Raw genomic sequence first — 27,777 nt, 5'->3', positions numbered from 1 at the left:
GAAACGGTGCATGCTGGCTGCTCCTTTCCAATGTCAGGATCGCTGCAGTTGTGTAGCACTTGGACTTCCATTATGACAGCAAGGAAAATAACAAACTGAAAGTCAACACTAACACAAAAAAGCGAGGAAGTTTTCCTAAGCTAGGATCCAACCTCTTACAAGCTTCTCTAACTCACCGCCATACTGACCCTGAGGCCCCCTTTGCCCATCTCACTCGCCCCCAGCAAGGGGATGCCATCGGGCAGGAAGATGTTGCTTAACACACACGCAAGCACTTGTGTAAGGACTGGAAATGGTTCAGGGTGGGGAGTGGTCATGGCAGGTACCCTAGAAATGCTTGTGAATCCACATTTTCCAGATAAATCCTACCAAAGAGAAGCAAATCCTGCCCTCATCCGTGGCTCGCGCAACACCAGCAATGCTGGTCCCTCTAAGGGTAGTCAGGTTCTGCCTAGAGCGTTCAGGGGGACAGAGAAGACTTCCCACCTCCACCCCAACCAACTTGCCTTGCACAACAGTGACAGCTGTGCAGCCCCTGTGTCCCCTATGTCACTCACACTCAGAGATCCCTCCTGAATTACACATTGCTTTGCTGCTGTGCAAACTGACTTGGTGACTTACTTCTGCAGCCAGTTACTGGGCGGAAAGACCCAGCTCCAGTCATAACCATTTTACATTGATTTTTATCATAAAATGCGATTCAATGTTGGATCAAAAGACCTCCCAGAATCCATACGTGTAACAATATCCCACTACAGCTGCGACACAAAGCATTAAGGTAATGACAGTGCCAGCAGCATTCATACCTGCTACTTTTAGGTCCATCCAACCCAGTGAGACAGACAAGGGCTCTTTTCCTCCCACTCCAGTCTCCCCTGGGTCGCTGTGAAGTGTTTGCTATTCAAAGAGTTCTTGGAAGAGAAGTCTCTCTCCTGGGAGGGTTTGGATCAGAGCCATCAGGTTAAGTCACCTACAAAGGTAAGGGTGGGAAAACCCTTGTTACCCAGCATTTTCACATCTGTGCTCATATCTGCAGAAGTCAAGCACGCTCCTGATAAGGGCATCTCCTGTCCAGTTCTATACATTGACCCAGCTTCAGCTGGGTGTGATAAAGCAGATGAATAAACAGCCAGAGACAGCCTTTCCTACCATCTCCTAAAAATTCTCCAGCCTGGGTCCTCCCCTGCCTTTCTGAAGCGCCAGAGTATCTTGTGTTGGGTCCACGTAGTCACAGGATGAAACCCATGACCTGTACCACCAAATACATCTGCTTCCCCAGGGAGGCAGGGACCTGAGCAGCCAACCCATCATCTACATCCATCCTGGGAGGTGTTTGAAGACTTGCCTAGACAAAGTCAACACCAGCCTGATACACCACTGGCAAAAGTCCTGCTTCAAGGGGGAAATTGGACTGCGGACACCCAAAGGTGCCTTGTGCCAGCATTTCTGAGTCCCACCTTGAGATCTCCTCTCCTAGATTCACCCTCCTCCCCAGCCTTGAAACTGCAATTCCTCTGAAAAGCTCTCTGTCGCTATAAGTGGAGAACCTCATATCTGAAGCATTGACAAAACCCTGGGATTTAGTTTTTATTGCAAAACCAAAGCCCCATCTGCGCATGGCCCTTCCCTAATGACAAACAGCATCTCCACAGCTCTCGATTACTCCTGAATCACAGCGCAGTCACGAAGAGCTCACGAGATGGGGTAGAGCACATGGTGACCCGCAGAGGACCTGGGCTGAGAAAACAACACAATAAATAATTACTTTATTGCAAGTCAATGGGCAGCATTTCCACTGATAACATTCTCACAAGGGGGGAGAATTTTATTCTGTGCTGGTGTTTACACTGCAAATCACATCCACAGTGCTGTCTCAAGGAGCCCTTGAGCCCCATTGCTCTGGGAGGAAGGTGTTCTGCCGTCCTCAGCCTCCTCCGAGGAGCCAGACTGGCAAGACACAACCTGGCAGCCTTGTCCCAGGGAGCTATTTCCGCTTCAAGCAGCAGAATAATTCTTCTGCATAAGGTGGGTAACAGCACAGTCCTGCTTGTGGTCAGGGATGCACCCAGCCTCCACCAACCACTAGAGCGTGTGGGCTCCAAGATCCCGTTTGCTATTTCAACCTTCCTCCATCCCATTCCCAAATGAGCTAGCAGGACTCATGGCAGGCTGGTGCTGGATCTTTAGGAGATATCATACAGCTCACAGAATAATACCTAAACAAGCACACACCTCCCTCTTCCCTCATCCAAAGTGCCACGTTATCAACTGCTAAGTCTCTTTAATGAAATTACTGTGCAAGCCTCCCTACTGCAGCACAGCAAAACAAATGAACAGAGGGTAAAAATAAATCAGTATCTGTAGAAGAGGTCTCCTGCCCATGGGCACTGCAGGGAGAGCATGAGTATTTCTCCACATTGGCAGCCTTGTGACTCGGTGCGATACACGACTTCATGACAAAAGACGCTGAGAAGGTGCCAGAGGAAGAATAGAAACTGTTTTTCCCTTCCTTTTGATTTACACAGGCTTCTGCTGGCACTGGCTCCTGGACATGTATTTCTCCATGCTCAGCTGCTGCTGAGCATGATAATACAGAAGCACAGACCCAGGCATCCGCTGTCTGTGGGCTCCACTGCAGATCGGCAGCGTGATGAGGAAAAGGCTGATTTGCATTGCCGTCATTTGGTATTTGCAGCAGGATGCCAAGAGCACAGAACGGCCATGGTAAAAAGCATCCGATTTAACCTTCGCAACCACACACCTTCCTGCACCCATCACCCATCGCAGACCTGGCGCTGAATCCTCCCTACCAGCCCTCCGTGCCATCCCATGGTGGAGAGGCAACAAAAAGCACCCCTCAACTGCCCAGAGCGTGTGGCCAGAGCAAGGTCGCAGCACCCAGCACTATCCCCATGGCAGGGAATGTTCCTGTGACACCGCTCAAGTCACCATAGCCCAAAGCAGCCCTTTGGCTCCTCTCAAATGCATCAGGTGTTCAGTCCTCAGCTATGGAGCTGGGAAACACCAGGAGAACCTGGAAGAGAAGCGGTTGCGTTATCACACACTCATCATCAGGAATGGGAGCGCACAACTCAACAGGAGCGTCCTCTATTGGCTTCAAGGGCATGAACACATTGAAATTCCCAGCTGATTCAGGGCTCTCATTTGCACTTTCATCACAGCCATGGCCAGGAGCTCTGCAAAGGCTTTCTGAGAAAACCCGGGCGCTCCTCTAGGACTGGCAGCATCGGTTTTCATCTGTGCAGTGCTTTGTGGATGCTCCTGGAGCGGAGCATGAGAGCGCGATGGAGGGATTTTAGCTATTTATGAATTAGAAAAGTGGTTTACATATTTTAACAGGAAGATAGAAGAGATTTTGCTCAGAATACGGGCTTTTTTCTTAATTTTTTTTTTTCTAAATTGCTTTCCTAATCATTAGTACTCCTTGCCACAATGAACCACCAGACAATTCCATCATGTTACCTTGGACGTACCATAGCAGGCAGCTAATGCTATCAGTCATAAATCATGTCCCTTTCAATCTCCATTATATAGGAAGAGCAAATTTATTATGATGCATGTGTCATTACACACCAATGCCTTTCCATTATCATATAACTGGATATCCCCAAGGTTCATAATTTGCAGTATAATAGTAATTTTTAAAGAACCATTGGTAATCAATAGCACTCAGCATGCCTGTCGGGATCATTTGCAAAACAAATAACAACACTGATCTCAAACAACTTTACAGGAGGGACATTTAATCCCCCATGAACTGCATTATATGATGGATAAGCGAGGAATCCTAGACTATGTATCATGTATTTTCCTTGGATTAAATATCACTTCAATCAATGTTGCTACCGGCTGTACAATGCTGCCTGTGTTTTCACTAAGTAATGCTGAAGTATTGTCTTACAAATAGACACGAGCTACGTGCCGGGCACCAAAACCACAAGGCAGCTCCCTGGGGTGTGAGGAGGGGGGCAAGGCGGAGGTCAGACCGGCGAGCTAGCAGACACGATGCTGCATGGGGAGCACATGGTGACAGGCGAAGCTGGGTGCCAGGGACCCCGCAAACAGGGCACTGCCACGCTGAGGGGTCGCAGCAGACATCTGCCGTGACCGATGCCCACAGTTGGGCGAGCACAGGCAGTGCTCAGCCCCGTGCTCACGGGGCCCAAGCACTGGAGGGCTGAGCCTGGCCGAGGTGATGCTCTCTCCCAGGGTGGGTTTGCTCCGCAGAGCTCTCCAAGGCACAGACCTGCCCTCGTTACCAGAATACCCAGCACAGCCTCCGTGCTGAAATCAAATCACCAGCAGAAGGAGGTGCGTTTTTCAACCCCTTGTCAATACAGAGCTTGGGTTTAACCAGGTTACTACCTATAACTCTACAAAAGTGCTAGGCAGTATTATTGAATAAGAAGTTCAGCCGTCTGCCTCATCAGCTAACAGACAGACCTTCAGGACAAACAGAGGCCTGATTTACTTATTGCTTTTCCTTTCCCCTCAGCACGTATCGCCAGAGGCTGTAATTGGGAAGGTAACTCCGTCCTGACCGCCCCTGCCTGGCTGCAGTCAGTCTGCCTCAACTCAGTCCGCAACCCAGGCCATGACAACCCTTAACGGAGCTTTTACACATAAAAATTGAGACAGAAGCGGTTGACCCAGCAGAGAGGCACTCACAGGGACAGCACCGATCCCAGGGGCTGACGCACCCCATGCGTACCTGGCTGTGCTGCAGCTCTCAAGACAACCCAGCCGGCATCCAGTCCAGGGCTCCCTAATGAACATCTCCAAAGTCAGACTAAAGACAGCCACGGTGTCTGTGCTTCAGCAACCTCTCACTGTCAGGGAGCCCGAGTTACCTGTTGCATGGCTGAGAGCTGGCCAGCATCTGCATCCGTCCTTATAGACGGCTTTCTGAGGCACGAAACACAAATTTAAATTTTCTACACAGGTTTCTGACTCTTTGGAGCTCTCTGGCAGAGCCATATCTCACTACCTGCAGCTGGAAACACCTTTAGCGAAATCTTCAGCTCCTACTGATGTGGAAAAATTCGTGCATTTCTCTCCCCGTGTAAGCGCAGGTCTGGCATTCACGGCACTTCCCAGCGATAAGCCCTAAATCGCTCATCACTAGAAACCCCGCACTTTGCTAAGGACGGACGGAGTCAGGATAAAAAGAAAACACCCTCAGACCCTAACTAAACACTTCAACTGCTGGAGATTACAGAATTCTATTTAGCAATATCAGAGAGCATTTTCCACAGAGGAAACATCTTCAACCTGGCTACAGAAAGCCAGGAAAATTAAATATTTTGGGACGAAGAAGAAACCCACAGAGTTTTGTTTGTTTTGGTTCCATTTTAGAAACAAGTGTGTTTTAGAAATGGGATTAACTGAGGCACCCTGGCATCGCTTCCCGCTCAGCGGCACCTCTACTGGGCTACACACTCCCGCGAGCTCCTGGGCTGCCCCAAGGAAAATGCTGTTAAAGAAAAGACAGCTGTTTTTAAAGCCAGAAGGACAAATTCTCCTCCCAGTTACACCAGTGATCTCACGACTCTCCACAAGGCTGGGCAGACACAGCTCTGATTTGGGGATCTTCCGAGCATCCTCCAGAGTCACCAGGCACCCAGCAGGCAGAAAGCACAGAGGAGCAGGAGGCGGCCCTCGTCTCCAGACAGTCAGACCCAGCCTGTTAAGACACTAATAATTTTCACTGACTAGAAAGTAAAATGAATCCCCTGTTTAAATAAAACACTTCAACCAAAACCCTCTGGCCAGCCCAGGGCCAGAGAGGGGCACAGCCACTTCCCCCCATATGAGCATGGACCTGAGCAGGGCTGTGTCCCCACTGCCGTCCCTGCTGCCATCCCCGCTCGCCCATCACAGCCACTCGCTCGTTACCCACGTGCACATAGCACAAGCTTGTTCAGGGCTCTTCCACAGATGAAATATTTAAATGGTTTCTACATTAGTATCCCTTTTAATTTAAATAAGATGAAATTGCTATAAACTGACTGGGGCTGACTTGATTTCCCCACTGTGTTGGTTTTTTTGTTTTTTTTAAATCTTCCACCTGAGTTTCACCAGGCTGTCATCCAACATGATCTCAGAGCTTCAGGAGCACAGTCCACGCTGGTAAATGGACGGAGACCTCTAGGAGAGCTCAGATGCTGCACAGCGATGAGGAAGCACCTTTCGCTCTCTCTTAAGCAAGCATCTGGGCTATGGCATGGCTGCAGGGACAGCGTGTATCAAGAGGGATATGAAGCCTGGACTTTCCCACCTGCATTTGCCTGGTGGGGATGAGCACCACCTGCCTTGCCACCCACCCCAACCTGTTCGCATCGCTCTTTTGGGGAGCTGCTGCTCTCACTCCCAAGACAGCAGCCGCATTTTAGCAGCTGGTGACACCAGTAAAAGCAAGACCCAGGGCAAGCTCTGGAAGACAATACATAAGCAACACTTAATTCTCTGCTGACATAACCCAAAACCTCCAAAAACATTAGGCTGAGAGGAGTTTTCCAGCTCATATGGTCCAGAGGAGATCCTACCACAAAACTCAGGGCTTTCACCCCACTGCCATGCCCAGCTCCCAAGTGTCCCAGGAGGTTGTACACACGCACCGGCTTCATTAGCAAACTTGATGGACAACAAATGATCAAAGCAATCAGTAATTCTACCCAAATTCACCCCTACGTTCTGACCCTGGAGGCCAGGGGACCCAACACAGCTGCCCACAGTGCAAGTGGGGAGAGGACACATCCACAGGCAGGGAAGAAAGATCTCTCCCTTGGACTGCAGAAGCCTAAAGATGGAAAACGCTTACAGCTGTGTACGCATCCATATGCATAAGAGAACAGGCCCTGATCCAGCACATGCTTACGTCAATCTGCCATCACCAAGATTTAGGAGAATGTTTAAAATTAAGCAAAAATTTCCTTGCGCTGCAAAACTAAGGACAAAGAAAGGAAATAAATCTCGTGGTTAGAGCAGAAGCAGGTGTGAGAGGACCTGGTTCTAGCACAGGCTCTAGCACCTACACCCCGCGTAACCCTGGGCATGTCACTTCACCTCCAGGTTTACCCACTGAATGCAGCTGCCAGCTCTCCAGGCACGACTCCTCTTACAGCTATGAGGGGCTCTCAGATGGTCACAGAAAACCTGACCAGCTTCAAAGGATATTATCCCACCTGGTCCCCGTGGCTGGCTCTTCACATGCTTTGGGTTTGCAGACGAACCCCACAAACCCTGGCTCTGAGGAGCTGCTTATAGCCTAAACCACAAAAGGAGGTCAGGATTTGCAACAATACTTCAGATTTTGCCTGCTGAAAATAAAGACAACAGCATTTCAAAACATACGGGCAGAAAAGCAAGATCAATAAGTGAAATGCACTTCTTTCCCAGCCCAGCCCAATTAAAATGAAAAGTGCATTACTCTGTTCACCATCACAAGTATGGGTTCCAGCACAAGAGAGGGTGCCCTGTCCTAAGGGCTATGCAACATGATGCTGTTTTGTGGCTGTTTTGGTAGTAAGATAGGGACTGGAAAGGGGGGCAGAGGATCAAAACAGGAACCAGTAATTCTTCATCGAGAGGAGAAAAGCTACACAGAATGTTTGGGGCTTTTTCTTAATGCCTATGTGGCATTTAGAAAAAGTACAACTGAGTTCACAACTAGAAAGGATTTTAATGCAGCAGAGGACTTTTCTGCAAAACCACTGGTGAAGCTCCAGATTAGCTACCTGACCCACACAGCAAACATGGTGGCAAGCTTCAACGGGATAATGGTGTTCACTTGGTGAGCATTTCTTGGGGAGCTTTAAGAATCACATCCCACAGACTTATTTCTCCTTCTCTCTTTAAAGATGAAGCAGTTACACAAAATCCAGAGCCTGATTTCTGCTCCTTTGTGAATTGGGACAGCTGTTGAAACATTTTGATTTATGATAGTTTTCATTTTACTCCTCCATGGTAGATGTTCTGGAGAAGCAGCTGCATTCTTTCTCTGCCCGCACATTTCCCCAGACAAGGTAAACAGGAGCCAGGCTAAGTGAGCAACCCAGGATGGGCTCAGCTGGGTGTCCATCCCCTGCCACACACCCAGCCCGGCCTGTCCACGCCCCACAGTTCCAGTCCCAACAGCACAGTGGAGCTGGGCTCAACCCCATGCCCACCTCGGCATCCAGCTCTGCGGTGCAGTTTGCAAGGAGCCTTTTGCTAGCACGCACCAGGTTCCCACAGCCTCTAGGGACAGAGGCTCAAACCCAGAGAGTATAAAAGTTCAATGGTGCCATAAAACACCAGAGATCGGTTTGAACTCCTGGATTTTAAACAGAAAGCCGCTTCCAGCAGCTCCCTATCCCCTTGGGCCACACGCCAGACCGTGCAATTCACTGCTCAGCGCCGCCTTCCCAGGAGCAGGCAGCTGGAAGCGATGTTGCTGCAGTGCCTCCCTCCATCCCCGGGCGTTAATCGGTTCGGTGACACAGGTGCTCGCATCCCTCGCCCTGCCAGCCCCGATGGACACCCTGCCGGTCGCCCTCACCATGTCTGCCCGCAGCGTTCGTCCCTGCTGCGCCCTGAGCAGGGGCAGAATCAGCACCAGGGTTACAGGGCTTGTTTCCAAGCCACAGCCTGGGGCAGGAGTAAAGCAGAAGTAGGCATTTTTATACTCCAGATCAGATATTCAGTACTTCTTTAGAGCAACACAAAAAAAGGCAATGATTTTTAACAACTTTACTCTGTTCGCAACAAGAGCTCAGCAGGGTGGGTGGGAAATGCCCCTTCAGTGCTGCTCCACACCCCCCCCGCTTTAACTCAAGCGGGGCCAGGCACAAATTTCTCAGCAAAGTGAAGAAAAGAAACTACAACTCCTCAGCTGTCCCAGACATTTTGTTTCTGATCTGTGACCAACTGCCCAGCCTGGAGAGGGAAGAGTTAATTAATAATGTTACAAGATGACCACTTGGGCCATGCAATTACCATCTCCTGCTACAATACCTTGGTGAACCAGCAGCATTAACGGCACCAGCACTGAGCTGAAGTCGAGACGTTTATCCTTTGACAATGCTCTATTGCAACAACTTTATTTTGATGATACTGGATGATTAATGCTTACAGCCACTGTCATTTCTTTTGATAGATTTTGGGACTGTGAAGTGACATTTGCTCAATGCACCGTTCTCGAAAAGCTGCGCTTATCGTAGCGTAGAGGAGAGGAGAGGGATGCTCTGTGCATCCAGCCGTCGGCTGCCAGACGCTCTGCAAGCCGCAGGTGGCCAGGAGAGTTACTCTGAGGAATAGGGGGATGCCTACAGAAAGCCTTGCCTGGTAAAGGCTGCGGGGTGAGAGGAAGGTGTGTTAAACAGCCCATGGTATGAGAAGTGGTGAGAGTTTGTCTTTTCCAGTAGAAAGAGAAGAGGCTGTCGGTTACAAACATCACAGCTACTCTTGAAGCCAAAAAGCATCCAAAAATCAGATCAATCAATCAGTAAAACAAGACACAGACAAGTGTCTTAACCATAGCATCCACTAACGGCAAAAAATATCCAAACAAACAAAAAAAACCCACTAAACTTGAAAACCTTAGTCTTAACCTCTGTGCCTCCAAGTTCCCCTCCACCTGTAACACGAGGACAACAATCATCTGCCTCACCTGGCTGTTTCAAGGTTTTCCCAATCAATCAGCTCATTAATTCATGCAAAGCATTAGATAGACAGCAGATGGATGGCTTTACACAACAGTCTTTTCAACAGTGAAACATTTCTACTTAATTCTCTGCTGACAGCTGCCTGCCCACTCCCATCTCACCAGCACGGAGTGGTCCAGGCTCACACAGGGACACCCACAAGGTCCAGGGTGGTGGGGTCTCCCCCAGACCCCGACGGCACCCAGGGCCACGTGGGATTCCCTGGCTGGAGACACCCCTTTCACAAGACTTCTTACAGATTTGATTTTCATCTCGTCATATTTAAAAGCTGTCTCAGGAGCATAATGATTTTAAATTCACTCACCGCCACAGTCAATCAACGGAGCGGCGGTGGCTGCTGGTGCCTCGCTAGCAGGCAGTGATAAATGGGGCTTTCGAGGCTGCACCGCTCGCCTCTGAGCAAGAGGAGAGTGTGGGCAGCAGGTGGGGATGAGAAGAAAAAACAGAAACAAGAATTAAAAGGAAGAAGCAGGACAGTGGGTAGGAAAGCCCAACCTGCTCACTGCAAACTTGAGACGAGTGTTCATCTGTTCCTGGGAGGCACGGCTTGGAGGGAGCAGTCTTAGCTCGCATTAGCCTCCCTGCTCTGTTATTTATCACCCTATATTTGCAATAAATGTATTAGCTGGTTTATTTAAGGTAAGTGCTAATCCCAAACCTGGGTTACGCAGAAAGCCAGAGCCCTGGCCGCCAGCATCCTCCCTGCACGTGTGCCCCCAGCCCAGCTTTCCCTTCCAGGAGGGGCTGAAGAACAAACACCGGAGAGCAGCTCCCAAGAGCACGTCCTCCCTCAGGACAAAGCGACAACAGGCACAGCGCTGAAGGCGTTATCCCTCAGCTCACCCCGTGCAGAAGCAGACAGACAGGAGCCCCACTGGATGACACACAGCACCCTGTGTGCCTCCCCATCCCTCAGCAGCTCCGGGTGCCAGCAGCGGAGCGGAGCAGCCCTGTGTGCTTGCATCCATCCCGGAGACCACAGAGGGACAGGAGCATCCGTCCCTGCAACTACCATGAGTTTCCAGGGAGAAAAAAAAGAAAAAAAAAAAACCACACCACAATTAAAAGCACACAAGAACTCCCTGCCTGGGGGGGCCCAAACAGCCCGATCCTGCTCCAGCAGGCTGCCAGTTACCCTGCTCTACTAAGAACGGATGCTGCTCAGCATTTGAAAGGAGCCACTTCACATCTGGGCTATTTTTCTCCCTTTCTCCAATTACAGGGTCAGGTCAGTGCTGTGCAGCCTGCGAGCATAGAGATATTCATAATATGGAAGACTGGTATTACCAAAGAAGCTGCAGCTCGTGGTGTGAGCATCACAGCTGGGTGTTGCAAGTCCTCCAAAGCCGAGAGGGGACAGAGTCAAAAAAGCAAACCCACCACACCAGCAAAATAAAAACAAGATGCAGTACAAATAAATTAATGAGGTTGCTGCAATTTGAGCAAACACTAATTAAGAATGTGTAATTGAATTAATGCATTATTTAGAAACCCCAGCAAATCCTGAGCTGAGATACAAACACATTATAGGGTTCCTTGGACATCACGTATATCTCACGCCTCACCACCGGCAATTTATTTTAATGTCACCAGAATCTCCAAGTTTGTTTCTGTCCTTGTCATCCACCATTGTTTTGCATTTATCTTGTATATCTATACGCTCTCTCCTCAGTTCCACACACCCAAGTGCTCCATATGGGGCAGCGATGACCATTTGATAATTCAAAACTGTGAGATAAATTAGCTCAGCTCATCAGCTGCTTCCCCTCCCTCTGCCCAGTAGCCACAGATCTGGGTTTAATTTGTTTAGAGCCAGGAAAAAACATTAAATGCCTCGTTAAAAAAAAAAAAAAAACAACAAAAACAAATCCATCTTTTAGAAATACATTTTTTCCACAGCCTCAAGAGTCGGTTTACTCCACGCTACACTGAGAAAGGCCCTGCACAAGCAGGTTCTAAGCCTCACCCAGAATAGGTTGAGAAATTGGTATCATCACGCCCTGGAAATAGAGGAAAGCAGCATCTCAGCAAAAAAAGTCCCTCCAAGGTTTCGTGGCAGCTATCTGCACCTGCTAAAGGTCCCAAGATACTGCATTTGCAGCTGGGACAGTTTACCAGTGCTTTCAGTATTTAGCACGAGGCTTTACATACATTATTCCTCCCTCCTCCCAAGCCCTTTGCAGCGAGGCTTATGGTTTTTGCTACACCTGGGTTTCTAGGAAGAGATACAAATACACTAAAAGGAAAGAAAGAAATCCATTGAAATTGTTTAAAACCACTAAAGTCACTTGTAATGAAAGCAGACTGAGAAAATAACACGGGCAAAGCCGAGTTCACACACACAATTATAGCTCTAGGAAAAGCAAAAAAAGCAGCAGCATTAAAGCATCTTGTACTTAGGTAAGAGCATATACTGTAGCAAAATATGCATGCTGTTTATAAAACATATTGGAAGACTTTTTCCTAAAAGACGCCACATAAAAAGTGTAAAATTTTATTATCTCTGCCTGTCCATTTTACAGAGATATAAACAAACAAGTTGCCAAATCTGCCTGCAGTTTAACTCCATTAAGTCCAATGAATGAGTTTGGCCCACAAAAAACTCTGCACTTACTGTAATGAAGCTAAAAGCTGATCGCAGCTGATACAGTAAAACACATACATTTCGATACACTTATTCCTGCTGATTTAAAAATATGAGTAAGCTACAGAGATTGTCCTTGTCCAGCTCCTAAAGAAATGCTGAGATGGGGGAGAAAACACCCAAACCTTGAAGTTTTCCCCTCCGGTTCCCCCTAAACACAAATGAGAGAGGGATGGGGGGAAGCTCAGAGGGTTGTGTTCATTCCACTTCCCTCACCGAGAGCCCTGAACGCATACGATGCGCGGGTTTGGACAGAACACCTTGCCGAGGGTTTGGTCCCTGGGTCAGGCAGGACCCCCCCCCTCCCAGCAGGAACAGGGGTCACAGCTCCAGACCCTTGCCCGAGACACCCGCTTCTCCCCACCCATCCCCGGAGGGGAGGACATGCTCAGGCTCGCCAGGCAGGGATGCGGGATGCTCTGCTCCTCGCAGCAGCTGGCCACAGTTTTGTTTGCAGAGGGGTCTCCTGCTGATCAAAGGTTCTCCAGCCACTGGGTCATCTTCAATTCTACCTTGAGCCCTACGTCGTGGGGGGACTGTGCCAGGCTGTACAGAGGCCAGACCCAAACGACAGACTGTAAGCCTCCCCTGATTGATAGGGGGTTTTTTACTTGTTTGTTGAGGTATTTTTAAATGCACCCAGCTTTCTCTCAGGCTGCTGTCATAACCACACCAACTCCCACCTCCCCGGCCTCCTCCTGCATCCCTCCAGCAGGCCGAGACCCTCCCTGTACCCTCAGTGCCACCTCCTCCAGACCCTCCTGTCCCAGCTCCTTGTGGTGCATGGAGGCTCCAGGTCCCCCTCACCTCACAGCTAATTTCTTAGATATTTATTATTATTTGCTTCTATTACAGGGATGCCTCAAGGATCCAGATAACCCTTGTGCTAGGGGCTATACCTATATTCATCACTCCAGCAACAGAACTACACTTCACATCTCCTTTCACGCTCTTCCTCCTCACCGAGCCCCTGCCACCGCTCTCCTCAGGGTGTAGCGGACACAGGACCAAGGCTCAGGGTCTCCACTCCAGCCCCTTCACTCAGGGTCCCCAGAGCCCTACTGCTTTCACAGCTCTGCCTCCTTCCTCACCCACAGTCTGGGGCCACGCACGGCTCCATAGCTCTCCCACTGAGCCCCACTCCCCACCAGCCTCCTCCAGGCTCACTTTGCTGCTGACCATCACACCTCCATCTCACCTCACCCAGACACTCAGCTCCGGTACCGCGCTGCCATCGGGCTCGCTCAAGCTCTCAGTTCATAACACACAAAAAAAAAGAAAAACTCCAGCAACCATACCGGATCACACAAAACACTGCTCGAGGCCATGCCCCCCAGCTCATCCCCCCTCACTGCTCCTGCAGCAGCCTCCTCCCTCCACCACCCACCCATGCCCCCAAAGCCTTGCTGATAGCTCCACCAGCTGCCTCCCCACATCCCCATCACAGACAGCTCAGAAAGGCACAACCTACCCGCATCAAGCCCCCAACCCCACATCCTCCCCTCCCGAGACTACTCACTACCCTCCAGCAGCTCCTTCTTAAGTCCCTCTCCTCCACGGGGCTTCCCAGTGCCCTTTGCTGAGAAACCACCTAATCCTGGGCTTTTGCTACACCTGGAGTTACTACCAATTCACAGCCGAGTGCCAGCAGCTGGGATGCTGCAGGCGTTGCTGTGCTGCTGTGGCTTTCCCTGGTGTGAAATCCTAGCCCTCGAGCAGCCGGCAGAGAAGCTCCACCCGGGCCAGCACGTCTGGGATGCGCCTGGCCGCTGCTTGCTGTGTCCCTCTGGTACACGGGGCTTCACTGATGTAACCTGCTGGCTTGTCCCCAGCACGTGCAGGGGGTAAATAACCATCGGAAGAAATTGCGGACCGCCTGTCCTGTCCCTGTCGCAGCTTCTCCAACCTCAGCGCTACATCCAGAGCTCGACTCGGAAACCTCCGAAGCACTGGCCACGTCCTTCTGTTTGCATGGTTTGTTCGATCCTATATTTAGCATATGGTGGGAGAACCAATATAAATAATCCATAGCTCATAATTATAAACCTTGCACCTTGAACAAGCCAGAAGCCTGACCTTTCATAGTGAAGCCGTCCTGGTGAGAGGTTAGATCCTGTGTTTTCTGATCATCAAACAGGGAAGCATTAGCCAGACAGGGAGAACAAGCTCTTATCTAGACCTGATTTCTCTCCCCTCCAGGGGATCCTGTAGGATATTTCAGTTCTCTCTTGCTCGCTGTATGACTCTGCCCTCCCCCAGTTTGCTTGAAATCAGCCAAATTCACAATCTAATCTGGCCGGGAGTCAAAGGGGAGAAAAATCAAGTCCTAATGCAGTGACTACTTTGAATTGGGAATTGAAGCCAATCAGAAAGGCATTATTGATCCCTGCTTGGAGCACCTCGGTCAGGGAGGGGAAAGCCGCAGAGCAGCCAGCCAGGGCTGCCCTGCTAGGCCTGCAGCTACCCCAGCGCCCGCCCGGGCTGGGAGCCGGCGGAGGGCACAGGCCGCTGCCCAGCGCCCACGGCGTGACCCGCCGCGGAGTGCTCGTGTGCGAACGCTTCTAGGCGCGCAGCGCTCCGGAGCGGACCCATCTGCCGGAGCAAGGCTGCTGTGCCAAGCGGCGTGCGGGCGTGCACAGCCAGTCCCGCACGCGTTGAAGCGGCGTTCGTGCGGGGCGCAGGGAAGGGGGTGTGCATGGGGGGGGGGTCTGTGTGTACCTGTCCCCCAAAGCTGCCCGCCTGCGTGACCCCCAAGCGCGGTCCCCCAGGCAAAGAGGGGAATGCAGCGGGGTGGCTCACCCCGGGCTGGGGAGCAGCCGGACGGGGCTGGGCGCAGCTCGGGGGGGTCCCTGGGTGAGACCCCGATGCTTTGGCCCACGTTAGCGCCGGCTCCTCACTCCTCTGCCTTACGCAACCGCAGCAGGGACACAGCAGCAAAGGGGGGGGACGGAGACCTGGGGGAGAGGAGCTCCCCATTGCAACCCCCCAAAGCAGGAGCTGGGTGGTCCCCCCGGGAGGGGATGAAAACGCAGACCCCAGGCCGAGGTAGTTGCATTGCCACGGCGGGAGTGGGCCCGGCTCGGGGCTGCCCGGTGCGGGGCAGGTCCGGCCGCCGGTGCCGGTTCCCCCCGGGGAAGGGGCTCTGCCCGGTGCCCCGCAGCCGGCGGGGGGGCGGGGGGCGGGTGTGTGTGTAATTTAGGGGAATCCCACATTTTGGAGGGAGGCAGGAGGGAAACATTCTCCCCCCAAAAAAATAAAAAAATAAAACCAAACCCACGCGGGGTCCCGGTGGCTCCTGTGTCTCCCCCCCCCCTCCCGGGCTGTGCCCCCCAACCTGGCAGCACGGGGCCGTGCGGCCACCGGCACCTCCTTACCTGCCGGCATCACGTCTGCTGCTGCCTGCCCTGCTCCGGCTTTTCCTCCTCGTCTCCTCCTTCCTCCTCCTGTCTCCCTCTCCCTGCTGCTTGGGGCTCTTTATGGAGATTCATTCATTCATGCCTTCCCATCGGTCCCTCAGCCTTTCCCTGCCTCCCGGAGGCAGAGCGTCTGACGCCTCGCCCCTTTCCAGCCACTTTCTGCTGTCGCGGAGCGGCGCTGGCCCAGCCCGGGGGGCGGCCGGGCCGGGACACGCGTGGGCAGCGCCGGGGGGGGGCGGGCGTGGGCTCGGCACCGACCCCCCCGGGGAGGGGTGGATACAGGCGGTGTCGGGCGGCCTCACCGAGGCGTCGGGTCCCCCCCCCCCGGGCTTTCGGCGCTGCCCCCCCCGCCTCTCGCACCCTCCGGCCGCCCCCCGGGCGACCCTCGCCCCCTCTTTCCCTTCTCTGCTCGCCCCCAGACCCCTGTCCGTCCTTCCGCCCCACCCGCCCAAGCTGCCTCCGCACCCGCGGTCGGACCGCATCCCGCCGCCCCATCCCCAAAAGCGCTGACTCCAGCCCGGCCGGTGCCCCCCTCCCTGCCGCTGGGTGGGGGGGTGGGGGGGGACACACACGGGACGCCTCCGTCCCCGGGGGCCGCTCGCTCCTCCGGGTCACCGGGCGAAGTTCACCCCTGTCTCAGGGCGGGGGTCCCGGCGCTGCCTGCCCTCCCGCTGCACTTCGGGGGGGGGCTGGGGACACGCTCCCCCCCCCTTCCACCGACAGCACCCCGCTGCCCGCACCCCCCAGGGCCGGAGCAAACCCGAGGGGGGATGTCTCGGGAGGCGGGGGGGTGTAAGCCCTGCGAGGTGCCGGGCAGCACGGCGGGAGGTGATGGGGGGGGGTGGTATTTTAGGTGCTAAACTTCCGCGGCATCGCCCCCTCTTCACAGGCACGGGGTTATCCCTTCCAGCCAGGCAGGGCGGAAAAATCCGCTTTTTCCCCTGAAAGACGCTGCCAGAAATCTGAAGAGCAGCGCCTGGGTTTGGGCGCTGCCGGAGCCAAACCGCTAATTCGGAGTGAAACCCGCTAATTCGGGGTGAAACCCCTTAAAAACGCTCCCCGCAGGGCCCCGCCCGCTCCCCGCTGAGCCGTGCCGTTTCCACAGGCGGTGCCACCCCCCCACCCCACCCCCCTTCGCAACGTTGCCCCCGATTTCGGTGAACGAGCAGCTTTATTCACCGCTGAGAACTTCTAAATATTTAATACGGGGCAAAACCGGCCCCGGAGCGCTCGGAGCCGATGGGGGGGGGGAGGGGGGGGGCGAGACCCCGGCTGGGGAAGGCGTGAGGGGCTGCTTCGGGCTGAGCCCGGCTGCCGCTGCCCCCGAGGGAGCCTGTTGATACCGGGGGGGTCCCGTCCCCCCTCTTCCCCTCCCTCCTCTGGGCTTTCCCGGGGCTGCAAACCACAGCTTGGACGCGGGGAGCATCGCGGTTCGCCCGGGGAAGGGAGGGGTGAAGGGCGGTGCGGGGGTTTCTGCTCGCGGAGAGGTGGAGGAGGAGAGGGGGGTGCGGGGGGGGGGGGGGGGGGACGGGACGGGACACCCAGCGTGTCCCCAGCCCCGGGACGCTGCTGCCGGCACGGGGGGAGCGGAGCAGCCCCGCTCCCGCATCCCCGGCGGCTGGGGACCGCCGGGGGTTTGGAGGGGTCCTGCCCTGGGGGGGGGGGGTGTTGGGGTGGGGGGTGCCCCCCACCGCCCTGGCATCCCCGGGCGCAAGAGCATGCCCATGCGAGGCGGGAGCCGGGCGGGGGGTCCACGCAGCTGGACCCCCCCAGGGGAGGAGGGGAGCGTCCCAGCCCCGCGCTGGGGATCGGGGGGGGGCCCCCCTCCTCCCGCCGGCCGCCAGCCCCGGCAGCCCTCAGCAAAACGCGACCAAGGAAATTCTCTGGCAGCCCCGGGCGCGGTGCCCCGGTCCCGCGGGCTCCGGCTGAATTTGGGAGCCGGGACGGAACTTTTAGAGCAACATCTCTCGTTATAACGAAACCCGCAACACACCCACCGGGCGGGAACACGCTCCCGGCCGTGTGTCGTGTGTGTCCCCCCCGCCTTTTTTTTTATGTTGAAAACAAGCGAAAGCGGCTAAAACTCGCAGACAGGCACCTGCCCCCCCCCCCCGCCGCCCCACCACGGCAGCCGCCCTCCCGCACCGGGCGAGGATGCGGGGCCCGGCCCCCGGGTGGATGCGGTGTCCCCCCATCCCTCCGACCACCGACGCCCCCCTCCGCTAATTATCTGTAATTAAAGGCCTATGTGCCGCACGTTTCGCGGGGACAGAAATGGGCGCTGAAGGAGCGCGCGTGGGGAGGCAGGTCCGGAGCGCCGGCGTGGGAATGCAGAAGGGATTGGGGGGGGGGGGGGGGGGGGACACGGGGAACAGAGCCGGGGAGCAGCTGTACCGCAGCCCCCCCACCCCCCCAAGGCCCGGGGTTATTTGGGGTGGGGGGTGAGAATCCTTCCCCCCCACCACCCCCCGAGCTCTGGGTGCGGCGGGCAGGGGATGCGGGGAGAAGCCCCCTGCCCCCGGGGGATCCTGCCGCCCTCCGCACCGGCTCTTCCCCTGGAGGGGGCTTCCCGGAGCGGTGGGGGGGGGCTCCCCAGAGCGGGGGGGGGCTTCCCGCAGGCAACAGTTGCAGCGGTGGCTCGCAGGGGTTGCCCCGGGGATGCATCGCGCAGGCGGGGGGGGGGAGACCCCGAAACGGGGTACCCCCATGCACCGGGGGGGAACGCGACACATAGGCCGGGGGGAGCCGCTCCGGGCCCGACCCCTCCTCACCCCTGGGGAGAGCAGGAGCGGGCCCGGCCGCGCCTGGGGACCCCCGCCCGCAGAGGGGAGGGCTCCCCGCTCCCCCCTCCCCCATGGCCGAAGTCCCAACCCGGGCTCCAGCCGCCGAAAGTTTGTCGGCACGGAGCAGGCAGCGGGGGCTGGGGGGCAGCGGGGGGCTGCGGGCGCACCTACCTGCTCCGGCGGCGGGCCCCGGCGCCCCGCGGCGCGGTGACAGCCGGGCGGGCGGGCCGGGGGCAGGGGGCGGGCGGGAGGCGCAGCCGGAGCCGAGCAAATCCCCGCGCCGGAGCCGCTCTCCTCGCAGCGCGGGGCTGCAGCTCCTCACCGCGTCGGGCGCGGGGCCCTGCCCGGGCGGCGGCGCCGGGAACAGCGGCCGGGCCCCGGGGTGCCGCCGGCCCCGGTCGCACCGCATCGGCTGGGCTGAGCCTGGCTCGGCTCGGCTCGGCTCGGCTTGGCTCGGCTGGGCTGAGCCTGGCTCGGCTCGGCTCGGCTTGGCTCGGCTGGGCTGAGCCTGGCTCGGCTCGGCTCGGCTCGGCTCGGCTCGGCTCGGTGCGAGCCGGCGGGGTCTGGCCGCGCTGTCACGGCACGGAGCGGTAAGAGCCGGGCTGGCACCGGGGTGCGGCGGGGGGCTGTGTCCGTGTCTCTGCGTGTGTGCCACCGTCTGCATGTGTGACACTGTGTGTGTGACACCATGTGCATGTGTGTGACTGTGCGTGTGACACTGTGTGTGCCACCGTCTGCGTGTGTGACATCATGTGCATGTGTGACACTGTGTGTGTGACACTGTGTGTGACACCGTGTGCATGTGTGACACCGTGTGCATGTGTGGCGCTGTGTGTGTGACACTGTGTGACACTGTGTGCATGTGTGACACCGTGCGTGTGAGACCATGTGCGTGTGACACTGTGTGTGTGTAACACTGTGTGACACCATGTGCATGTGTGACTGTGAGACTGCATGTGTGACACTGCATGTGTGAGACACTGTGTGCATGTGTGTGACACTGTGTGTGACACCGTGTGCATGTGTGACACTGACACTGTGTGTATGACACCATGTGCATGTGACACCATGTGCATGTGTGACAGTGTGTGTGACACCGTGTGCATGTGCGACAGTGTGTGACACTGCACATGTGACACCATGTGCATGTGTGACACTGTGTGTGACACCATGTGCATGTGTGACACTGCATGCGTGACTGTGCATGACACTGTGCATGTGACACTGCGTGTGTGATACTGCATGTGTGACACTGAGATACTATACGTCTGACACTGTGTACGTGTGACACTGTAACACTATGCATGTGACACTGCGTGTGACGCTGTCTGCGTGTGACACTGAGACTGTGTGTGACACTATGACACTTGCATGTGTGTGACACTGGCACTGTGTGTGTGTGACACTGTGTGACTGTGTGGCACTGTGTGTGTGACACTGTGGCACTGTGTGTGATGCTGTGTGTGTGACACTGTGAGACACTACATGTGTGACACTGTGCGTGTGACACTGTGCGTGTGACACTGTGTGACACTATGCATGTGACGCTGTGTGCGTGTGACACTGTGACACCTGAATGTGTGTGACACTGTGTGTGACGCTGCGTGTGTGACTGTGGCTCTGTGTGTGACACTGACATTGTGTGACACCTCGTGACAATGGGGGTAAGCGTGTCAGGGTTTGTCAAGGCGTGAGTGTGCATGTCACGGGTATCTTGACACCGTGCGTGTGTGTGACACGGGTGCTTGTGCGTGTGGTGACACCTCGGCGGGGTGCGCAGGGGTGAGTGCGTGCTGGGGGTATCTGTGTGTGTGTGACGGGGCGGGTGGGTGCAGGAGCCGGGGTCTGTCTGTATTTACGCACGTGTCCCTGTCTCCATGAGCCCCTGTGAACATCTCTGTGTGTCCCCAGACGCGCATGACAGCCCCCCAGACCCCTCACACCAAACCTGAACTTCCACGGGTCGAACTGGGCCCAGCTGGGAGAGCCGGGACACTGATGGGGCTGGGCCAGGACCCTGCTCGCAGCCCCCCAGGGTCCCCAACCCCTGTGTTCAGCCCTTCCCAGGCATCCTCCTGCCCCAGCAAATCCTCGCCTGACCCAGAGACTGCCATCCTGCCTCCCTGCTTTGGTTTTTTTATGCTGTTTTAGCAACACAGCACACGACTTCAGGGTGATTAAAGCGTGGCTGGCACTGAGCCGGCCCTCGGAATAAAAGTGCTCGTCTCTCTCCCCAGGCACTGTCATCTGAGATAAGGACTGGCCAGTGTGTTTCTTGTGATAGCCCAAGGTGTTTGGAGCCATCTCCAAAACCATCTCTGAGCCTGCGAGTCCTTCCTGCAGCCCTGCAAGGAGGTGGGGGGCAGACGGAGAAGGTGGGGTGCAGGAGAGAAATCTCACTCCCTTCAGTTTAACAGCAACAAGAGCACCACCCCCAGCACGGCCAGAAAACCTGACGCGTGGAGTAGCAGAGCTGGGAGACCGCCTGGGAACAGGCAAGCCATGGTCCCCCTCCAAACGGCAGCTGGCAACCGGGCACGGCGCTCGGCCGCGTTAGACACCCAGCCCCGGGGAAGGGCCATGGAAACACAGCAGACACCCCTGCGTGATGGAGAGGACGCGGCAGGGAGAAGGGCTCCAGCATCCTCTGCTCCGCAGCCCTGGCCTGGCCCCCGACCCACTCGGGAGGCTGTGGGGCTTGGTCTCTGAGTGAGCTGGTTGCTCTGGTGTTTTTCCCCTTCCCCTTTCCCACCACCACCTGGGCTCATGCCCTTGCAACACAGGAGACCCCTTCCTCCTCAGAGCAAGGTAACCCCATTTCTCCCATGTCTCACGGGATGCCCAGAAGTCAAGGAGTTCCCACTGAAATTGTTTTGGACTCACAAACGTGCAGGCAGTGACATGAAATAGGCAGAAGGCCACCAAGAGGGTGGCTCCGGGGTCAAATATCTTCCTGGGGAGGATGGAGACAAGAGGTCCCTTCCCTCCTCTGCCTGTACTGGAGCAGGCTGCAGAGCCCAGGACTTGTATCAGCGAGCGGTCACGTCTCCCCGGGCAGGGAAAGCGCGCTGCCAGGTCCCTCCCAGCGCCAGGAGCCGGGTGTCCCAGGTGCAGGGCACAGTCCCCTCCTCGGTGCCACACAGCCCCCGGGGCAGCCGGGAACGCTGCAGGTTTGTGCCAGCCCTGGAGATGAGCCTGGCCCCCGGCAGCTGGAAGAAGACTCGCCTGGAGGGGACAGGCATGCCACCAGCGCTGTGCTCCGTTGCAGGTCTTCACCCGCGGAGACCAGCAGCGAGGAGAGGGAACATTTGCAAAAGGCTCTTTGCAAATTTGCTGCCCGCTGGCACACAGCGCCCAACTCCACGGGGCTGCTTTGGGACAGTCAGCCCCCCCAAACCTCCAGCCTCGCCCACGGATTAAGGACAGGCTCTAAAGCAGCGTCATTCCTACCAGCAGCCAGGCCAACACGGGGGGGTGGAAAGGCTTGGTGCAATCAAACAACTTTGCAAACCAAGATAAATTAATAAAAGAAGTAAGTACTTCTGAGCAAGCTGTTCCAGTTTGTCTGGGAGGAAGTGACGCCAGCCCAGCCTCTGGCCCTATATTTAGTAAAAATCTAAACCAGACATTGATAATATTATTAAAGACAGGAAGGAGTAAAAGAAGACGTAGACTTGCTGGGATGACTGCTCTACTTACGCGAGACGGCGGGAGGAGTGCTGTGAGAAAGGTGTCTCGGGTCAGAAGAGCCTCGGCGGGCTCTTCCCCTCAACCAGCGGCAGAAGAGGTCTGACACAGCAGGTTCGAGCAGCCCTAACCCACTTTAACAAGAGGTGTGGGAGGGAGAGGTGGTTAATAAAACATTGGCTGCTTCTCCCAGCGATGTGGAGGTGGTACGGGAACGAAAGCTCTTCTGCTGCCTTTTGTAGCATCACCTGGAAGGGAAACGCTGGCCAAGGGACAGAGCCCTAGCTGGGCAGTGCTCTGCTTGGCCATGTAGAACGGGGACGTATTAAGTTAGATGAGGACATCCATCAATGGCTCTGAAATGTGGTGTGACCTTGGGCGAGCGATGTCACTCCTGGCCTTGCTTGGGGCAGGGATCGAGTTGTCCCCCGTGCAGTGCCCACAGCAGTAGGGCTCAGCTCTGGATTCTGTTTCTGTCACGATGATGGTGACAGCCCAGTGTCCTCCGAGAGAGGAGAGAGCTCCCAAAAATAGGGGAGTCTGGTGGGAAAGGTGGCAACATGACAGCTGCCTCTGTGCAGAGCCTGGGGGAGAGCCAGATGTCCCCACCTTGCCTTCATGGGACCCCCTGTGGGGCGAGGGATGGAAATCTGGGGTCCTTCACTCCGTTACACCATTTCCATTCGCCAAAAAGCAATGGCTTCAAATGTCTTAAAAATCACAAGTGTCTGAACCCCTGCCCCGTGAGACCCATAACAGCAACGATGCATCGGGCACAGAGGGTGAAAAGTCCAACAAGCCTCGCTCCAGCCAGGGCTCCCATGAGGGCTATGCTCCTTTTTGCTCCACGGGCATGAGCAAAACACGCCGTGATGGGGAGCTCTCACCAGCAAAAAGGGAGAAGAATCCTTGCGGGAAGCGTACGATCTCCCCCCTTCACGTCCCTGCGAGACCGGCTGGTGTCCCCCAGCTCAGAGGGTGAGTAGAGCTGCCCCACCACCAAGTCACCCTCCAGCAGTACGAGGGGATGCTGCCGTGCGGTCCCCAGCGACGCACCAGCCCGGCTGCGGGTGACTCGCCGTCCGAGGGATATTTTTTTTGCAGCCTGAGATGCTTCTTCACTGTTGTCAAATCCTATCTAAAAATCATCAGACTAATTAGAAAACAAAAAATGACATTTTACGGGCTGTTAGTGCTGTAAGTGGACTAAGACCTCACGATATTCAAAGAATACTTGGAAAACAACTGCGATATTTACATCTGGGAAAGAGTTACCGGGCTCAGGCAGAAGCGGCATTTCAGAACATTTTTGTTTAACACACTCAGCCTCGGTGACGACAAATATTACTGCACATCATTACCCCAGTTTTTCAGAGTGCTAAATACCTCATCCATTGCAAATCATATCTGCTGTAGACTTGGCAGCTTCAATGTGTTTTTATAGATTCCCATTCGTTCTGATTTTCATTTTTGTCTTTGAAACTCTGGAGAAGTCAATTTTACGTCAGCAAAAGGTATCAGCGGTGGGGACGAGGGAATTCTGCCAGCCCACGGCCCTGGTGCGGAGTGGTTGTTCATCATGAAGTGCATCATTGAATCTGCTTCGGGCCTCCCACCCGGAGCTGGTGGAAATATCCAGGACTGGTTTGATCTCTAGATCTAACTTTACTTGCTGGGCCTGGCAGCTAAGGTGATGTCCGGGAGGACGGTGGAGTTGTCATGCAGACACTCAACCGCTCAACCACCTCTCAAAAAAGAGGCACTTCCCCACACCACGTGCTGCTTGTATTGACCACCAAAGTTTGAAAATGGGCTTGATTTGGGCCTATTCCTCCTCCTTGATGCTGATTGCTCTCTCCCTACCGTGCTCGCACCCCTGTGGAGCACAAGGGACCCTACGACTATGACTTTGGATTCAGTGCAGCAAAGGTTGGGTGTCCTTCACAAAGGCCCCAGGGGACTCATCCCACTGTTGGTGGTTTCTTTTGGCCCCTCTAGATACCCTGACATGCTATTGCAGTGCAGATTACATAGCATCTTCCTCCTGAGGACCTCCAAGCCAGTAAACAGAGTGAATAATTCACAATGAGTAATTTCTTTAAAGATTTTTTTTCCTCCCCTTTCATACACGCATTGTCCATGAAGAGAATGAGAAATTCTCCAGTGCACTGGTTCAGTGTTATTCAGAAGTTTCTTTGGTGAATAACTCTCGCCTTGCAGATGTTTTCACACCAAGGAGTCTGCCATCAAATTTTCAAGTTGCAGTTTGGGTCATGGCCCAACAAAACACACATTTCAAACCATGTGTCCCAGGGCAATGTCCAAAATCCACCCTGAGTGCTTAGCTACCTCCAAACACCAGTGGATGGAGAGAAAAGATTTGTCTCTGCCCTTCTTGGCACTGCACAGGCCCAAGCACAGACACTATGACCCCTGTTTTTACAAGTGGCCACTGATTTGGGGACCTCGTTTAAGACATTAAAGGCATGATGCTGGTACCCAAGGTTTAGGCTCCTTTGGGGTGGTGATGGAGGCAAGTCAGCCTGAATCTGAAGGTCTTCACCGCAAAACTTGTCCTTTGTTGCTGTGCCTTCAGTTCACCTATGCTCCTGGTGTCCACCTGAGGACATCTCCAGTGACGCTTCACTCAAGGAGTCTCACCTTGTCACACACGAGGGACCTCATCTGTTCCTCAAAAGGCAGAGCTTGTGCAAGGCTTGTTGGTGGCACTGGCCAAACCAAGCGATGCTATTCCAGGGCTGCCACTGAGATGAAGCTACTTGGCTTTGCCAAAGCCATCCCTGAAGCTGATCCTCAGCAAGAAAAGTTGGCACACACCTGCCTCGGAGACATGTAGATGCAGCGTGACTTTCTTTTATTTACAGAGCATCAGATTGCATATTCCCTAAGAGCTCTGATTCATCCCTCCCAAACCCTAGAACAAATACTCCAAAATCAGTCTATAGCATGGGGACAGGCTTTGTTCAGTGCTTTGAAAGAGAGCAGGTAAAGTCATTACCCTCACTTTGCATAGCAAAAATGATATGCATAAAGCTGCATAGAACAACCCTGGAAAGCTCAAAGGAAACAAATGGGCGACTTGCACCGTGAATTTCAATGGGACTTTGTGCCGCCAGGATAATAGCCAGCGAGACAGTGAAATATTGCGTAGAGAGACACTGGGCAGTAAAAACAAGTGCGACTTGCTAATACGGTGGAATATCCCGCAATATCGCACAGGGGGAGACTGCAGAGCAATTGTGCGAGGGCACACGGAGCAGCCTGAAAGATAACAGAGTGTGCTTGGGCACAGGGCAGGAATAATTCAGGATGGTGGTGGGGGTCGGGGGGAGATGTCTTTTAAACACAGGGAATTACCCTGCAGCTTCTCACTGGAGCTGCTTCCCCTGGCTTGAAGAGCTAATTATCCAACTTGTCTTGGAGGCAGCACCTGGTTGGCAGGGAGGTCTCCAGCCAATTTTTCACATGGGTTAGCTACAGCCTTCGGAGCACCCAACCTGCTGCAGGCCAGCAGTGGCTGTGGGATGCAGATCTGTAACCAAGTTCCTTCTTATTATTCCCAGCAGCTGCCTTCACACAGATCCCTGGCTGCCGAACACAGCCCCGCCTCAGGCTTCTGCTGTGCTGTGGTCCCAAGCCAGACAGACAAGGGAAGAAGGGGGTGGTCCCAGGGAGCCCCCGGCCAGGGCTGCAGCATCCATGGCAGCATCCCAGCTCCATGGAGACGGTGCCCCAAAGTGTCTCTGCCTCCTGCGAGCTCCCCTGCCATCCTCAGCAGGATGCCCTGCGGGCATCAGCAAAGTCTCTAAATATTGACCAAGGAAAATCATCCTCTCATTTGACAATCGGAGAAAAGGAGGCTTCCACATAGCTGGATAACTCACCCGAGGCTGGAGCAGAGTGAATTAGCATCCTTTAAATTAAAGAGCTTTAAACAGCATCTTCTCCCCAAACTGCCACTATATCCATTTCAATAGTTATAGCAAACACTTTACAAGTAGACCCAGAGGAAGAGGAAGGAGGAGGGAGAAAGCCAAGACAGAGAGAATGGGTGATGTTCCGATGCGGTGAGAAGGGGGCCCGGAGATGCCTGTTCGTACCAGGATCAGCCGCTCATTACGGAGGCAAAGATGTTAAAGCAAGCGATTCCCTAAGGCGCCCTAAACTTTTATAGATTGCTGATGGTGAAAGCAGTAAATGAAAGGACACCTTTGAGTGAGCACTCGTGTATTATACAGTCTCAGAGGCTGTCCCCATGCAAAACAGAGTGTGTCTTTCAAGGCTGTGTAACTCCACAGCAGATACAACAGATGAGGGGTGCTAAATCCAGGCAGGAAAACCTCACCAGGACCTTCAAGCTGCATTTTCAGGATGTCCACAACAAAGGGAAATGGCAACGCAATAGTCTGACTGCCACCATGGAGACTGGCTACTGGTTCCTGTTGTGGCCACCTGGCTGTTTAAGGGTCAGTTGTGTTGGGGGCCAAAGGGAGATGGGGAGAAAGGAGAGAACAGCTGAGATGTGTAGGTGAAACTACAAGACAGGATTGGTTAGTTCACAGCTGCTGCCACTTAAAATCATTGGCTCTGAAAAGCAGAAAAAACTTTAGATGGATGAAAGCAGCTGACAAACTGGAAATTCAGGTGGGAATCCAGCTATCCAGTACACCAAATCTGGGATTAATGACACCATCTCAGCTTCCTCTCTTATTTTAAGGCTGACCAGAGACCCAGGAGAACACGAGCGTATTCAGGCAGAGATTTGGAAATGGGTTCAGAATGAGTCACGCAGTGCATCTCCTTTTCCCCAGGATCCCGGCAGCAGAGACCTCCGAGTCCTTCATCTTCTTAATGTGACTCCAGGCAGGCTGAGCGCAGCCTTGAAATAAGAGTGTGGGGAGCAACTCTCCTCCATCCACATGAACCCGCAGCGCCAGGACTCCGAAGGCAGCGCTGGGATAATTTCCCTTTTATTGACATGACGTTCAAAATAGCACAGCATGCAGGGCCGCTGACTCAGAGGTACCCAGGTAAGGAAGGAGCCGCCGGGGAGGCTGCAAAGCTGCAAGCAGATCCCACGACAAGAGCCAGCCGTGCAGTGACTACAGCCATCCAAAATAGCATTTGTCTCTGCTGAGACTCACAAGCCCCTTGGGAAGGGAAGGACCTGCTATTCAGCGATGCTGTCAGATCCCAGTGGAATCAAAAAGCAAAAGCTCGGAGAATGGGAGTTTGGAGGATTTCTTCCCCTCCCAATCTCAATTTACCTCACCGAATTAAAAGCAGTGTGGGCTGGAAGCGACGTTAAAAGGAAAAAGGAGACAGAAAAATCACACTGAGAGTATTGTTCTGGATAAATAAGACATAGGCGTATTGCTGAAGGTAGCTAAACCCATCCCACAAATGGTCTTCTCCTGCCAGGAAGATGTGACAAAAATAATTACTTGGGCTATACATAATTATTGTGCTGCTTTGGGCAGCCGCCTGCCCTTGGCACAGTT

The 27,777-nt window shown here is 54.4% G+C and overlaps 1 protein-coding gene across 4 annotated transcripts in view; it reads right to left on the bottom strand.

Moving 5' to 3' along the window:
• The window catches only part of ELFN1 (extracellular leucine rich repeat and fibronectin type III domain containing 1), a 108,716-nt gene extending 89,940 nt beyond the window's left edge, over positions 1-18,776 (bottom strand). For 3 of the 4 annotated variants that reach the window (XM_075436388.1, XM_075436389.1, XM_075436386.1), the window contains exon 1: positions 15,744-15,879. The gene's annotated coding sequence lies outside the window, so the exon portion shown is untranslated. Of the gene's footprint in view, positions 1-15,743; positions 15,880-18,739 lie in introns of those variants that run through there. The other variant, XM_075436387.1, reaches the window with a different exon arrangement.
• Positions 18,777-27,777: the final 9,001 nt, after the last annotated feature.

This window comes from Opisthocomus hoazin, chromosome 15, assembly GCF_030867145.1.
Source record: "Opisthocomus hoazin isolate bOpiHoa1 chromosome 15, bOpiHoa1.hap1, whole genome shotgun sequence".
NCBI lineage: Eukaryota > Metazoa > Chordata > Aves > Opisthocomiformes > Opisthocomidae > Opisthocomus > Opisthocomus hoazin.
The sequence above is the reverse complement of the archived record's forward strand: the minus strand, read 5'-3'. Positions and strand labels throughout refer to the sequence as shown.